Raw genomic sequence first — 14,601 nt, forward strand, 5'->3', positions numbered from 1 at the left:
ACTGAATCCTGCTTGAGAAATCTATCCAGTTGTGTGGATTGGTGCAAATTAGGGTATATATTTGCAGGCCTAAATACTACCCGACAATTCTGCTACACAGTTCTCTGTGTCCTCCTCAGTAGCTATTTCAAATCTTCACTACATTTTCTTAGCTGATCATATTGTTTTATTTTTCACAGAGGAAATAGAGACCATCAGGCATTAGTTCCTTCAGTTTACAATCCCCTATACGTTTATATACATTTGCCTATTCTGGTTAAGTTTCTTTCTCCTTTCCTTTCCAGTAAGTAGTTCTCCCTTATCCTCAGGGGATATGTTCCAAGATCCCCGGTGAATGCCTGAAACTATGGGTAGTACCAAACCCTATGTGTACTGTGCCTTTTCTTATACATGCAGACCTATGATAAAGTTAATCTGGTGCAACACATGGCTGTCAGTTGGGAACATGTTTTCTGTTCGTGTCTTGCAAACAAAAAGTAATGCCTTTTCCACCTTAACTAAGCACTTATCAGTGCACTGTGGCCATAACTTTTGCCATGTGTAGTGTGACAGCAAAACTAGCATGAATTTCTTTTTCCTTTATCACAACTTCACAGAGAGGAGATTCGTTCTTACCATGGATCTCAGCAACCTCAACATGCAACTTTTTCTTTTCTTGTTGAGAACTTTCACCTTTCCCTTAAAGAAAGCCACTTAGGCTTTTCTTTGGTATGTCCGAATTGCCAGCATCAAGACTTGCATTTGAGTCATTATTCAGTAAAATAAGGTTACTTGAATACCAGGACTGTGGTCTGATAACGAGGTGGCTGCTAAGCGACTGAAGGACGGGCGGTATATACAGTGTGATATGCTGGACGGGAGGATTCACGTCTCAGGTGGAGGGAGTGGAGTGGGCCACTGCAAGATTTCATCACGCAGCTCAGAACAGCGTGCAATTTAAAACTTATGAATTATTTATTTCTGGATTTTTCTATTTAATATTTTTGGACCATGGTTGACCACTGGTAACTGAAACTGCTGAAAGTGAAACTCTGGACGAAGGGATTACTATACTACCTAAGCTTCCAGAGAGAAAAATCAGGCCTTCATCTCATTGCATGCATTTGCTTCTCAACCCTGTATAAAGGGTCACTTCTCTCACTGCTACAGAAGAAGAGGTGAACCTTCTGACCAAGTCTAATCCATACAACCATCCTTTGATCCTAATCTTTGTCGTTTTTTAGAATTTGCTACATCAATTATCTTTCTTGTAACTCCAGCATCACCACCACCCTGTGTGTGTGGGAGGGAGTTTCCGCCTCAGAAAATAGTCATGCTCAAAACAATCCACAGTGTGGTCTACGTTCCTGATCCGTGATCAAGGCCTTACCGTGACAAAATGATCGCTCCTAGTTGGAGAGCTACCACTTGTCTTGCAATATCATATAACCAAATAGATTATCAAAGTGTATATACAGATTCCACACATTTTTAATAACCAGTTGGTTTGGACTTCTACAGATGGCTGAACCAACCAAAAATTCTAGCGTACGCTTTCTCATATATTTGAATTAACTTTACAGCAAGTCATTTGCCTACTTAATCTGTAGCAGTGTGTACTTTGTAGTGTGTATCTGCTGAGTGATTATAAACTATAATTATTGTTGCTGAAGTCAAAATAATGCTTCAGGCTAATCCTACTCCATAGGGATAATATGCTGAAGGGAATTTAGTTCAATATCCCAATATATTTGATTGTTAATATCAATATTATAAGTTGTATTAGCTTCTAAAATAATAATTTTACCTCAGGTGATCCGCCCGCCTCAGCTTCCCAAAGTGCTGGGATTTACAGGCATGAGCACGTGGTTTTATTCCTTCCAATTTTCTATTAACCCATTACTTTGAGGATGAAAAGTAGTCTGATAAGCCTACTGAATGTGATGTATTGGCCCCCCAATCCTGTGGAAGTCTTATAGTTAATTATAAATGGTATCATAAAGGAGGAAACCTTCATGGGATTTTATAGGATGTTGGAGGGAACCACAACTGTTCTCTTCAAACTGCCCAGGGTGTACAAATCCCAAGGCAGATACCAAGGCTGGAAGTAGTGTGAGGTCAGTGAAGTACTCACCATGTCCACAAAATTTAGGAGGACCAAAAAAAACCTCAGTAATCCAGATAAGTATTAATGCACTATTTTTAAAGATCAAAATTAATGAAAAAATCCATGACAAAATGTTAAATGAAGACAAGATCAGTATTACTGATGTTTCTTTTGCCTCGGGCTCCTCTGTGGCTTGACACGGCACTGACTGTACCCAGGAACCAGAGGTGAAGTGGAAGTAAACCAGCCCTTGCAGTCTGCTACCCAGTGCCATTCAAATTTTTCAGGTAGCCCAGAAAACCTCTAGCCTAGGATTGGATGATGCCTGATTGCGCTTGAACTCCAAGATGTCCGCTTGGCCCTCTTCCAAGTGTACTTTACTTTCTGTTCATTCCTGCTCTAAAGCTGTTTAATAAACTTTCATTCCTGCTCAAAAAACAAACAAACAAAAAACGGTGATACCTGATTGCTGGCATCCCCGAGTGCCTGAAAAAAATGAGCAAAATTCTTTTTTGAAAAAATGTAACATCCATCCAGGCTTCAAATTATTTCTGACAATAAAATCTCAAATACAGAGTCCTCCACACAGTCAAATACAGACAGATGCAGGAGGAGAAAATATCCCTCTAGCAAAACAACATTCAAAAGACACATCCACAGGGACTCCAGATACCAGATTATCAGACACAGAATATAAAGCATCGACCCACAGTGAAACTCCAATAGGTATTTCTCCCCTAATCCTCACCCCCAAGTCCTAGGCAACCAACAGCCTACTTCCTGTCCTTATCATTTTGTCTATTCTGGACATTTCATGTAAATGGAATCATTCAATAAGTGGTCTTTGTGATGAGCTTCTAAAGCTTAGCAAAATATTGTCAAGTTTTATTCATTCTGTAGCCTGTATCAGTACCTCACGTATTCTTATGGCCAAATGAAATTCCACCGTATAGATATACACATTTTATTTATCTATTCATCAGTTGCTGAATATTTAGGTTATTTCTACTTTGGGGCTATTATGATAAGGCTGCTGTGAACACTCACACACAGGTTTCTGCATGGGCATATGTTTTCACTTCTCTTGGGGTATATACCTAGGAGTGGAATTTCTGGGTCATGTGGTAACTCTAGGTATGACTTACAGAAAAAAAGTTATATTAAAAAAGTAATAAATATAAGCCCACTAATATACCAAACCAGTGTATGATTTGTATGATTCATTTGTATAATTATTTGTCTAATTTTAGTATGATTTTAAAAAGGCAATGAAAATGACAGAAAGGATGAAGTGGTTCCCATGTGAAGACAGACTAAAAAGATTAGAATTCAGTCTAGCAGGCGGAAAGTTGGGGAAGTTACAAAATCCAAATTATTAAAATTGTAATATAGTATCCTGACCAATCAGTTAACTTCTGATTTATTTAACAACTTTCAAAGCACCTCACTAAGGCAATACAACCTTGATTTAAAAAAAAAAAGTTCAAGAACTAAATAACAAAGCTACATGGGAAGCAATAAACTCTTGTTTTTCACGAAGCAAATAAGAAGTATACAAGAATATTTATTAATTAACTCTTGAGAACCTACTATATGCTAGGCATCATGCTGGTGCCTTTAAAACATACTTTATCTCATTTGACTGTTCTAAGAAACATCAAGATAGCTATTATTTTCCTTATTAAAGAAGAAAGAAGAAATGGAGATTTAAGTGCTCATGATCAAGTTGCACCTATTTTAACCAATAGTCTTCTCTTAAATTACATCATTTCTTTCCTCCATTTTAGAGCCATATTTTGCAAAAAGATGGCTTATACTTTCCATATTCGTTCTCTCACCTTCAATTCACCACTCGATCCACTTATATCTGCAGTTTTTCTCACATTGTCCAACTGCTTCCTCTGAGTTCAACAAATAACTGAGAGTTGCAGCGGTTGTTTTTTTTTTTTTTGAGAAGAGTGCAGTGGCTTGATCCCGGCTCACTGCCACCTCCGCCCCCTGGGTTCAAGCAATTTTGCTGCCTTAGTCTCCCAAAGTGCTGGGATTACAGGCATGAGCCACCATGCCTGGCCCAGTGGCTATTTTCTAGGCTTCATCTTGAAACAATCTTCCATTTACCAAATTATGGCCTGCCATCTGTTTTTAACAGGTCCTTCAAGCTAAATTTTTTTTTTACATATTCTAATAGTTGAAACAAAGGAAAAGAAAAATAATATTTCATGATGCATGAAAATGACATGAATTTCAAATTTCAGTGTCCATAAATAATGTTTTTTTGGAACACAGCCACATTTATTCATTTGCACATTGTCCATGGCTACTTTTGTGTTCCAATGGCAGATTGAGTAGTTGTGATAGAGACACTATAGGGTGCTGTCACTGCTTCGCAATGTGACTTGGCACGCCACACATCACAGTGACACAGTTATCACTTGGCAGTGTTTCAAGTGTCTCATGTGTCACTGTACCTATGATGTTTTATTTTTTTATTACCAGTCTATACCCATCATGTCAAAACAGAAAAGAAAAGTAAATGTCACTGTCATACTTTCAAGGCACAGTGGAGTGTGGATCATTCTGATTAAATTAGACGGCAAAACATTGTACAACGACATTATAGTTGTGCTGAAAGAATATATGCTGACATTACCAGAAGTACTCATCACAAGATTTCCAACTCACAGGAAAGCAAGAGTCAGGAAAAAATAGAAAATTTAAAATGAAATATCTCATGTCAGCAAAATGTCTTCACAAAAATAAAAAAATGAAAAAAAAAGTCTTCAACCTTTTTGCAGATAAGTACCCCAACTGGCTCATTTGTTAACCAATCAAGGAAATCCATTTACTAATGGCTAGTTAATTAAATCACGTTTGGTTGCTGAAGAAATGTGTCCAGAAGAAACAAACTGCTTAAAATTAGTATTAGCCTTTGCCATGGAGGGTTGCTGTCCGAGTTGAGGACAATGGGAGTGACAATAATCAATTAACACAAATGATGTGGAGTGATTTTCCTTGGGTCTTGGTGAATCAACATGGGTTACTGATTCTGCTCAGTTGTGGATTGTTCAAGGAATCAATATTGAGTCTTTAGTGGGAACTGAAGAATTGTGTGAATATCCTGACTTGCCCCCCTACACAGCAGTCAATGGTTCAGCAATGGTAAGATTTTTTTGCAATCTTTTGAGCTTGGGGCTAGGTTTGAAGTTTTTTTCAAATAGAAGAACTGCCCGCAACCACTGTTAATTACTTTGGAATTAGCTTTTGCTACAGACTTGATAATGTTTCTTAATAAATTCAACCTAAAATTATGAGACAAAACAGTGCTAATATTCAAAACTTATGGTAAAGTCATTTAGATGACTCATGTCTCAATCACAAGTAATATGAAATTACTTTATGTACTTCCCATGCTGTCAAAACTGAAAACAAAAAGCAAGATCTCCATTCTCCATTTGCAACAGATATATTTTCTGAGCTTAAATGACCATTCCAGCAGAGTTTTTCCGAACTCAATGCAAGAACAAAGGTAATTTCAAAGTACATTTAACTGTGCGGTTTAGGAAAGTGATTTATCGGTGCTTGCTTTGGCAGCACATGTATAAAAATTGGAACGATACAGAGAAGATTAGCATGGCTCCTGTGCAAGGATGACATGCAAATTCATGAAAGCTTCCATATTTTTAATTTAAAAATTTTTAAATAATTAAAAAATGGTTTTAAAATTAAAAAAAGAAAGTGTAGGCTGGGCGTGGTGGCTCACGCCTCTCATCCCAACACTTTGGGAGTCTGAGGCGGGCGGATCATGAGGTCAGGAGTTTGAGACCATCCTGGCCAATACGGTGAAACATCATCTCTACTAAAAATTACAAAAATTAGCTAGGCATGGTGGCGCGTGTCTGTAGTCCCAGCTACTTGGGAGGCTGAGGCAGGAGAATCGCTAGAACCTGGGAGGCAGAGGTTGCAGTGAGCCGAGATTGCACCACTGCACTCCAGCCTGGGTGACAAAGCGAGACTCTAGCTCAAACACAAAAACAAAAAAAAAGAAAGTGATTTATTGGCAATGACATGCTAAAAGTCTGTCAAAAGAAGAATCTAATAGAATTCTATGAATACCTTTCCAAGCAATGAATATGTTCAGTTTAAATTATATGTTCCTGAATTGATATCAGCATTTGGCATTATGTGTCTGTGTAAAAAGACATTTGAAATATATAAAGATGTAAAACCTCATCACATTAATAGACGAACATTTGCAATTTATTTTGATAATAGGGAAGACTAACTCTGAACACCAATTAAGCAAAACTATCATTCCCTTAAAAGAAAATTTCATTTTTCTCATTGGTAGAACTATATTATAAAAAGGGTGTCCTCAATTTTTATTATATTTTGAATTTTGTCAATAAAAGCTTTATGGCTTCTCTTTCCTCTTTGTTATATAAGTACCCATATAATATCTTGATTTTGATTCTTGGCTACAAAGCCTGAAATATTTACTATCCGATCCTTTACTGGATAAGTTTACCAAGCCCTGGAGTCTAAAGGACTCGAAAGTCTTAGGCTTCCTTAGAGCTCTTTTCAAGGCCCCATGTCTTTCTCATTCTTCACTAGATCCTTCCCTCACTTTACTACCCATGATTTCATTATGATCTATAGGAAATCTGCCAAATGTATACCTTTAGCTTAGAACAAATTAATCAAATTCATCCTCACTACCTCCATTCTAGTCCAAGCTACCAACATCTCTCACCTGAACTATTGACACAGCTTCCTCAGTCCTCAGCAGCCAGACTGACGTCTCAGTATGGAAATCTGATCCCCTCTTCTGCCCATCTCCACAAAGTCTCTCAGTGGAATGGATTGTCTCTTCCAATAATCACAAATGGTAAAAATCTGTTTTAGCGAAGTCTTTTTATAAGCTATATTGTACAGAAAGGTTGCTTGAGTGGGTTTCGTGCGAATGCCCAGAAGAATTTATCTTCGAGTCAAAGCTGAGGCCCTTGGGTTAGCACTTTCATCCACACACACCCTGCCCTCAGACTCCAAGATACAGGGACCTGGCTTTCCAAAGGACCTCGGAAACTCTTTCCACTTCTGCCCCTGCAGAAACTATTTCCTTAACCAGAATTGCTGGCATTTCATTGTACACAGGATAGGAACAAACTTTGGCATAGGTTAGAATGTCTTCAGTTCTGTGAGACATGCTGAGAAAAGAATTTCTCCAGCTATTCTCTGCTTCTCTGATGCATCAACACTTTTTCTATTAGACATTTCCATTACTGTGCAAATGCAGTATTATTGCACCCACTTTAAAAAGGGGAAAAAAAACCCTCTCTTGACTTCACTTTCACCTCTAGCTACTGCTCTATTCCTGCACTCTCTGCAGAAGAACTCTTCACAATAGTCATCTATCCTCCCTGTCTGCAGTTCTCTCATCCCGTTCTCTCCTGAACCTACTCATTCAGGCTTCTACCTCCACCTCTCTAAATAAACTGCCCTTGTTACAATTACTAATGTTTCCTACATTGCAAAATCCCAGGCAAATATCCCTCATTATTACTTCACTGATCAGCAATATTCAACAGTGGACTCCTTTTTTCCCCCATAAAACATTTTCTTCCTCTGGTTTTCTTTCTTTTTTTTTGAGACGGAGTCTTACTCTTGTTACCCAGGCTGGAGTGCAATGGCGTGATCTCGGCTCACTGCAACCTCTGCCTCCCGGGTTCAAGTGATTCTCCTGCCTCAGCCTCCCAAGTAGCTGGGATCACAGACATGCACCACCACGCCCCGTTAATTTTGTATTTTTGCTAGAGATGGGGTTTCTCCATGTTGGTCAGGCTGGTCTCAAACTCCTGACCTCAGGTGATCCGCCTGCCTCAGCCTCCCAAAGTGCTGGGATTACAGGCAAGAGCCACCGCGCCTGACATTCCTCTTGTTTTCATAATACTCCTCTCTCCTGGCTTTCCTCTTTCCTCAATGGCTGCTATTTCTCCATCTCCTTGGCTGGTTCCTACTGACTTTAACCATTGGAGTGCTCCAGGGCTCAGTCTTTGGCTCTTTCTCTTAGATTCTGTCTATATTTTCTTTCTTGGGAGTCTCATTCAGTCTTATGGCTTTCATTTCCATGTATATGACTCCCAAACTTGTAACTCCAGTCCTGACTTGTCTGCACTCATGTATTCAACTGCCTATTCAATGTCTCTGCTAGGCACATCCCAAACTGAACTTCTGATGTTTCTCCCAACACCTGCCTCTCCCTGAGTCTTCCTCTGTTTAGTTAAGGTAATTCCATCCCTCCAATGGCTCAGGCTGACAACCTTGGACTCATCTGTGACTCCTCTCTTTCTCTCACACTTCATATCTAATCCACCAGCAGATCCATCTACCTTTGAAATATATTCAGAGTCCTACCACTTCTTGCCACCTCAGTTCTTCCCATCCTGGTCCCAGCTACTGTCATCTCTCCCCTGGATTACTGAAAACACCTCCTCCTGATCTCTTTGCTTCTACCCTTGTTCCCTTTTAGTCTGTTCTCATCAGCAGCAAGAATGATCCCGTTAAAACAAAAGTCAGGTCATGTCACTCCTCTCCCTCCCAACTCACTCAGGGGAAGCCCATTTGCTTACAGAAGTTCCACACCACCTGGGCCCCACTGCCACCCCAGCTCCAGCTCCTCCACCTCCCTTCCTCACTTCACTCCAGTCTCACAGGCCTCCTCGCTGGCCCCAGAACATCCCAGACAGACTTTCACTGTCGGACCTTTGCTCTTGCTTTTCTTCTGGAAGCCTTGTCCCCAGCTATCTCCATGAGTTGTTCCCCTGCCTCCTTCAGGTCTTTGCTTAAATGTGAGTCCTTCCCTAACCATTTCATTTAAAATTGCAGTCTTCATCCACCACTTGACCACCAGCCCTGACCACCACTAGAACTAAGGCAGATTAATTTTGAGTTTGCAGTTGTATGACTAAAATGTGCCTAGGATTTGAAAGGGGCTCTTGTAAGAGAGAACACCTGCTTGTATGTATGGCCAAAGGTCTGCAAGGCTCTGAAGTTTCTCCTGTACCTGGGTACATGTCACTCTCTTAGCCCATAAATACAATTCTAAGCTCCATTTCTAGTTACAGGTAAACTAAATTTCCTTTCTCCTAAAAAAGACTCCTAGTCTCCGTGTAGTTTCTTCTTTTGTTTTGTTTGTTTGTTTTTTGACATAGAGTCTCACTCTGTCACCCTAGGCTAGAGTGCAGTGGCATGATTTTGGCTCACTGCAGCCTCCACCTCCTGGGTTCAAGCGATTCTTGTGCCTCCGCCTCCTGAGCAGCCAGGACTACAGGCACACGCCACCACGCCCGGCTCATTTTTTGCATTTTTAGTGCAGACAGGGTTTCACCATGTTGGCCAGGCTGATCTCGAACTCCTGGTCTCAAGTGATCCACCTGCTTCGGCCTCCCAAAGTGCTGGGATTACAGGTGTGAGCCACCGCGCCCGGCACCGTGTAGTTTCTTCTGTTCCCCAGATTCATTTGTCCAAAGTATACCAGCATCAGCAATGTCTATCATGGTCTTTATTTCACTGAAGGATTTATTCAGATGGACCATCTCTCATGTTTTGGAGTCATTCTTCACAGGGAAACCCATCTTTTACATAGTTCTAAAGCAAGCGATCGCTTTTCAGATGCTCACTTTTCACTTAGGAAAGGTAGCTGCTCAAAGCCAGGAACTTGAGGGTGCAAGAGGTTGAGTCATTTTCACAGTATGTAGCAAAACAGTGCAATGCAGAGAAGCTGGAGACAAGCAAAGGATGCCCAATCTATGCTTCTATAGAAGATCTATCAATTCAGAGGTGTGGCTCAGGGATTTGGCCCCCTTGTGGTGGGCAGGAACTGTGATTGAAGATGCCACAGCATTTGGTAGCAGCTTTTGCATGGTAGTCCATGTTTTCCCAGGGACGAGAGGAGGAAAAGGGGTTAGTAATGTTGAATGAAATGCTGAAAGAAAGATGTCAAAGTCTGCTTAATATAATGCTTAAAGACAAAGGGCCAGAATTCTCATCACTGTTTAAAAGTTGCAAAAGGGCTGCTGCCACCTTTCTCTCTGGAAATGCCAACCTTTCAATCACTAGTGGTAATGCTCTTTCGACAAACAAGAAAACTTCTACTCAGTTCTACAATTTCTACTAACTGGGTAACAAAGACTCAAACGAGTTCCAGTAGGAAGGAAGGAAAAACACAAGGCTGAACATGACATTCCCCTTTACACACACCACTTACGCACTTCCAAATACTTTCACACGTGTTTCTTTTCTTCTCTACTTTCAAGTGTAGAGAATAACTTCCCCCATAAAGTGCTGACAGGGAACTCTGTGGCCCTGGAGACACCCACCTCTGCAAAAATTCTTTGCAGCACACATAGTTGTCATAGTTGCTGCTGGACACTGTACTGAGTAGAAAAACAGAGTTGGCTTCAACTCCTCTGGGGACATAGAAGATGCCTAAGAATGAAGGTAACGAGGAAAGCTGCTGCCACAGCGGGAATTTCAAGTTTAAGTCCTTCTGGGACTTCTTTAAATAGTAGCATGTGTCTTCTCCTTTTTAAAATGAACCCCTCTGGAATTTCTTTGAAGATAGGAAGCGTGTTGTCTACTTTTCTATCTTTTTTTTTTTTTTTTTTTTACCACTCTGAAAAGCCTGAGTAAGCTTTGCTTTGGGTACTTAAAAAAAAAAAAAAAAAAAGTTTCTGATTCTTTTGAACTTTTTCTCCCTCTTGAAAACTGGATGGGTTCCTTTTTGTTCCTTAAGGACTAAATCATATTTCTATGTGTTTCTATCACCAAGACTCAAAGAAGCACCTACCTGCCACACAAGCATTAGGAGACACAAGTCCCAGCGACAAAGAAACTCATGACAGTCTCGGAAAAGTCACTCTCCCAGTGGGACACTTTTGAGGCTGCAGGCAACAAGAGAGATTAGGAGAAAGGAACTTAAGGTAGTCATGTGTTCTATATACTACCAGCCTGTTATGAAAAAGTTCCAAAGGATTCTTAATTTATCACTATTAACATCTCTGCCTCTCTCTTGTAAACTGGCATTTGTTCTGTGTTGTCAGTCTTGGTATCAATCTTGTCTTTTGTGTCTTAAATATTCAAATATCCTTCTTCTCCACCCATAATCCACTAAATATAGTTAACTATATTCAAAAAAAAAAAGGAAATGAATGTTATCCAGTAAATACACTCAAGACTTAAGATGTTTTTAAGAGCTCCATCTGAAAAAATTTGTAACAAAGTATGGAGATATCACTTTGTATTTCTGCTATAACATTACTTTCTATTAAATGTAATTTTGAAATGTCCTCTTTTTAAGAAGATAAATGGATGATAAGGTTCTTTAATAAAAATATGAAGCAGCACAATAGAAATATATCAGAGCTTCATGAGCCCATGAAGAAATGCTTGTAAATAAATGCAAGTATTGGATGCAAATTACAAATGCTAGTTCCAAATAGAAGAAATGCGGGAAGTAGAGATAGAGGAATAACTTTCTTATTAGAAAAGTTGTATTAGTCACAGTTCTCCAGAATAACAGAACCAATAGGAGATCTATCCATCTACCTACACATTGTATGTATGTGTGTGTATATATACACACATTGTATGTGTGTGTGTGTGTGTATATATATATATAGAGAGAGAGAGAGAGAGAGAGGGAGAGAGAGAGAGAGAGAGACAGAGACAGAGAGAGAGAGATTTTCAGGAAGTGACCCGTGTAATTCTGGGAGCTGGCAAGTCTAAAATTTGCAGAGCAGGTCAGCAGACTGAAAATTCAGGTAAGAGTTGAGGCTGCAGGCTTGAGTCCAAAGTCTATAGGGCAGACTGGGCAGACTGGGCAGGCTAAAAACTCTGGCAGGGTTTCTTTTTTTTGTTTTGTTTTTGGCGGGGGTAGGGTGGGTAGGTAGGTCTCACTCTGTCGCCCAGGCTGAAGGGCAGTGGCATGATCTCGGCTCACTGCAACTTCTACCACCCTAATTCAAGCAATTCTCCCACCTCAGTCTCCCGAGTAGCTGGGATTACAGGGGTCCGCCACCACACCTGGATAATTCTTTATTTTTGATAGAGATGGGATTTCACGATGTTGGCCAGGCTGGTCTCAAACTCCTGACCTCAGGTGATCCGCCCACCTTGGCCTCCCAAAGTGCTGGGATTACAGGTGTGAGCCACCGCACTCAGCAACTCTGGCAGGGTTTCTATGTTGTAGTCTTGAAGAGAATTTCTTCTTCAGGAAACCTCACTCTTTGCTCCTAAGGCCTTCAATGGATTGAATGAGATCTGCTCACATTATGGAGGATGATCTGCTTCATTCAAAGTCTACTGATTTAAATGCTACTCACATTTTAAAAGTACCTTCACAGCAACATCTAGACTGGTGTTTGACCAAACGACCATGCACCTTAGCCTAGCCAAGTTGACACATAAAATTAACCATCAAGGTAGTCAGGAAGGAGTGTTCTTCTATTTCTTCTTCAGCTCAGGAAGCAAAAAATCTCTGAGACTCAGGGACATAATCAGGTGCACTGAGAAGGTTCCCTAAAGCTTACTCAAGCTTAGCAGTACCAGTCTAGCACTGTTAAAGTATAATGTGTTAACGCTAGGCTGAAAAGAGAGGTTTTGATACCTGACAAAGCTGTTGAAGAGCCCAGAACTCTGGCTTGGGTCCTTAGAAGACCAAATTCATGAATAGTCCTGGTTAAATTGGAAAATTTTGCTCTCCTGAAGATTTGGATAAAATGGGCTGGGCACAGTGGCTCACGCTTGTAATCTCAGCACTTTGGGAGGCCTAGGCAGGTGAGTCACCTGAGGTCAGGAGTTCGAAACCAGCCTGGCCAACATAGCAAAACCACATCTCTACTAAAAATACAAAAATTAGCTGGGCATAGTGGTGTGCACCTGTAATCCCAGCTACTCAGGAGGCTGAGGTAAGAGAATCACTTGAACCTGGGAGGTGGAGGTTGCAGTGAGCCAGGATTGCACCACTGCACTCCAGCCTGGGAGACAGAGCAAGACTCCATCTAAAAGAATTTTTAGACAAAATGAAGTAAGCAGGATAACACTAGAATAAGCAATAATTATAGTATTTGAGAATAAGTATAGGGTATAATTAATTATAACTAAGTATATATTCTTTGAAACCTCTTCTAATGTGTATAATTCTTTTAATTTAGAGATAATTCTAGGAATTATGTTTAGCTTCTTTAGCAGAATATTATTTGAAAAAGAAAATCAAAAGCATGCCAATCTTTGATCTAGTTAACCATTATCTGTGAGAATGGCATCCAGTGGTAGGTTAAGTAATACCTATTTGGAAATGAAGCAACTTTTGGAATGTTAGCTTTGCAAATCTAAGCCAAAGCCTATCACGAGATAGCAAAAGTCCAGACCTGTTGTTTTAATGTATTCCTCCTGAACATCTAACTCCTATCTCTTCCTTACTTGTTTGTCTTCTGATTGTCAATCTTCCATAACTTAAAAGTCCATAATTTAAAACTTCCAATCGGCCAGGCACAGAGGCTCACCCCTTTAATCCCAGCACTTTGTGAGGCAGAGGCAGGCGGGTCACCTGAGGTCAGGAGTTTGAGACCAGCCTGGCCAACGTGGTGAAAACCCATCTCTACTAAAAATACAAAAATGTTAGCTGGGCGTGGTGGCACACGCCTGTGGTCCAAGCTACTAGGGAGGCTGAGGTGGGAGAATTGCTTGAACTCGGGAGGTGGAGGTTGCAGTGAACTGAGATTACGCCACTGCATTCCATCCTGGGTGACAGAGTGAGACCCTGTCTCAAAAACAAAAAACAAAAAACAAACAAAAACTTTCAGTGAAGAATAACACGTATTCTTAAGAAACATCCTTTTGTTCCACTTTTCCATTACAAATCCTATAGTCATCTGATTAGGAAGTTTATAGGGAATTCACACTGTTCCTATTTCTATTTCCCTGGTTCCTACTAATTTTTTTTTTTTTTTTTTTGAGATGGAGTTTTGTTCTTGTTGCCCACGGTGGAGTGCACGGACGCAGTCTCAGCTTACCACAACCTCCGCCACTTGGGTTCAAGCCATTCTCTTGCCTCTGCCTCCCTAGTAGCTGGGATTGCAGGCATGCGCCACCACGCCCAGCTAATTTTGTATTTTTAGTAGAGGTGGGGTTTCTTCATATTGGTCAGGCTGGTCTCGAGCTCCCAACCTCAGGTGATCCACCCATCTCAGCCTCCCAAAGTGCTGGGATTACAGGCATGAGCCACCGCGTCTGGCTCTGATTCCTACTAAGTTTTATAAATTTAGTATTCATGCTTTTCATTCTATAGAAACAAACTTCCCACCAAGGTCTTCACTTTTTCCATAACTAAATATTCTCATTTCTAAAATTGTCTGTATTCCTACAGAGGTTTAAAAGGAGAAAAGAGAAGTAGGGAGTTTGGTCCTGTGTTCACTGAAGTCTTCTAACATGCTCCGGATGGAGTACAGATTGGTGGA

At 40.4% G+C, this 14,601-nt stretch overlaps 1 long non-coding RNA gene and 1 other non-coding gene across 2 annotated transcripts in view; one reads left to right on the top strand and one right to left on the bottom strand.

Annotated features, from left to right (window-relative positions):
* Positions 1–5,661: 5,661 nt before the first annotated feature.
* Positions 5,662–5,768, top strand: LOC116275978. The gene has a single exon (XR_004185444.1). It is a non-coding gene; the product is annotated as a U6 spliceosomal RNA (small nuclear RNA).
* A 3,859-nt stretch (positions 5,769–9,627) lies between these two features.
* Positions 9,628–14,601, bottom strand: part of LOC103885798 — a 39,696-nt gene continuing 34,722 nt past the window's right edge. Inside the window, exons 5-6 of the long non-coding RNA XR_649083.3 lie at positions 10,932–11,025; positions 9,628–10,067 (exon numbers count right to left, since the gene is read on the bottom strand). This is a non-coding gene — a long non-coding RNA (uncharacterized LOC103885798). The remainder of the gene's footprint in view (positions 10,068–10,931; positions 11,026–14,601) is intronic.

Source organism: Papio anubis, chromosome 7 (genome assembly GCF_008728515.1).
Source record: "Papio anubis isolate 15944 chromosome 7, Panubis1.0, whole genome shotgun sequence".
In the NCBI taxonomy this organism is placed as follows: Eukaryota; Metazoa; Chordata; class Mammalia; order Primates; family Cercopithecidae; genus Papio; species Papio anubis.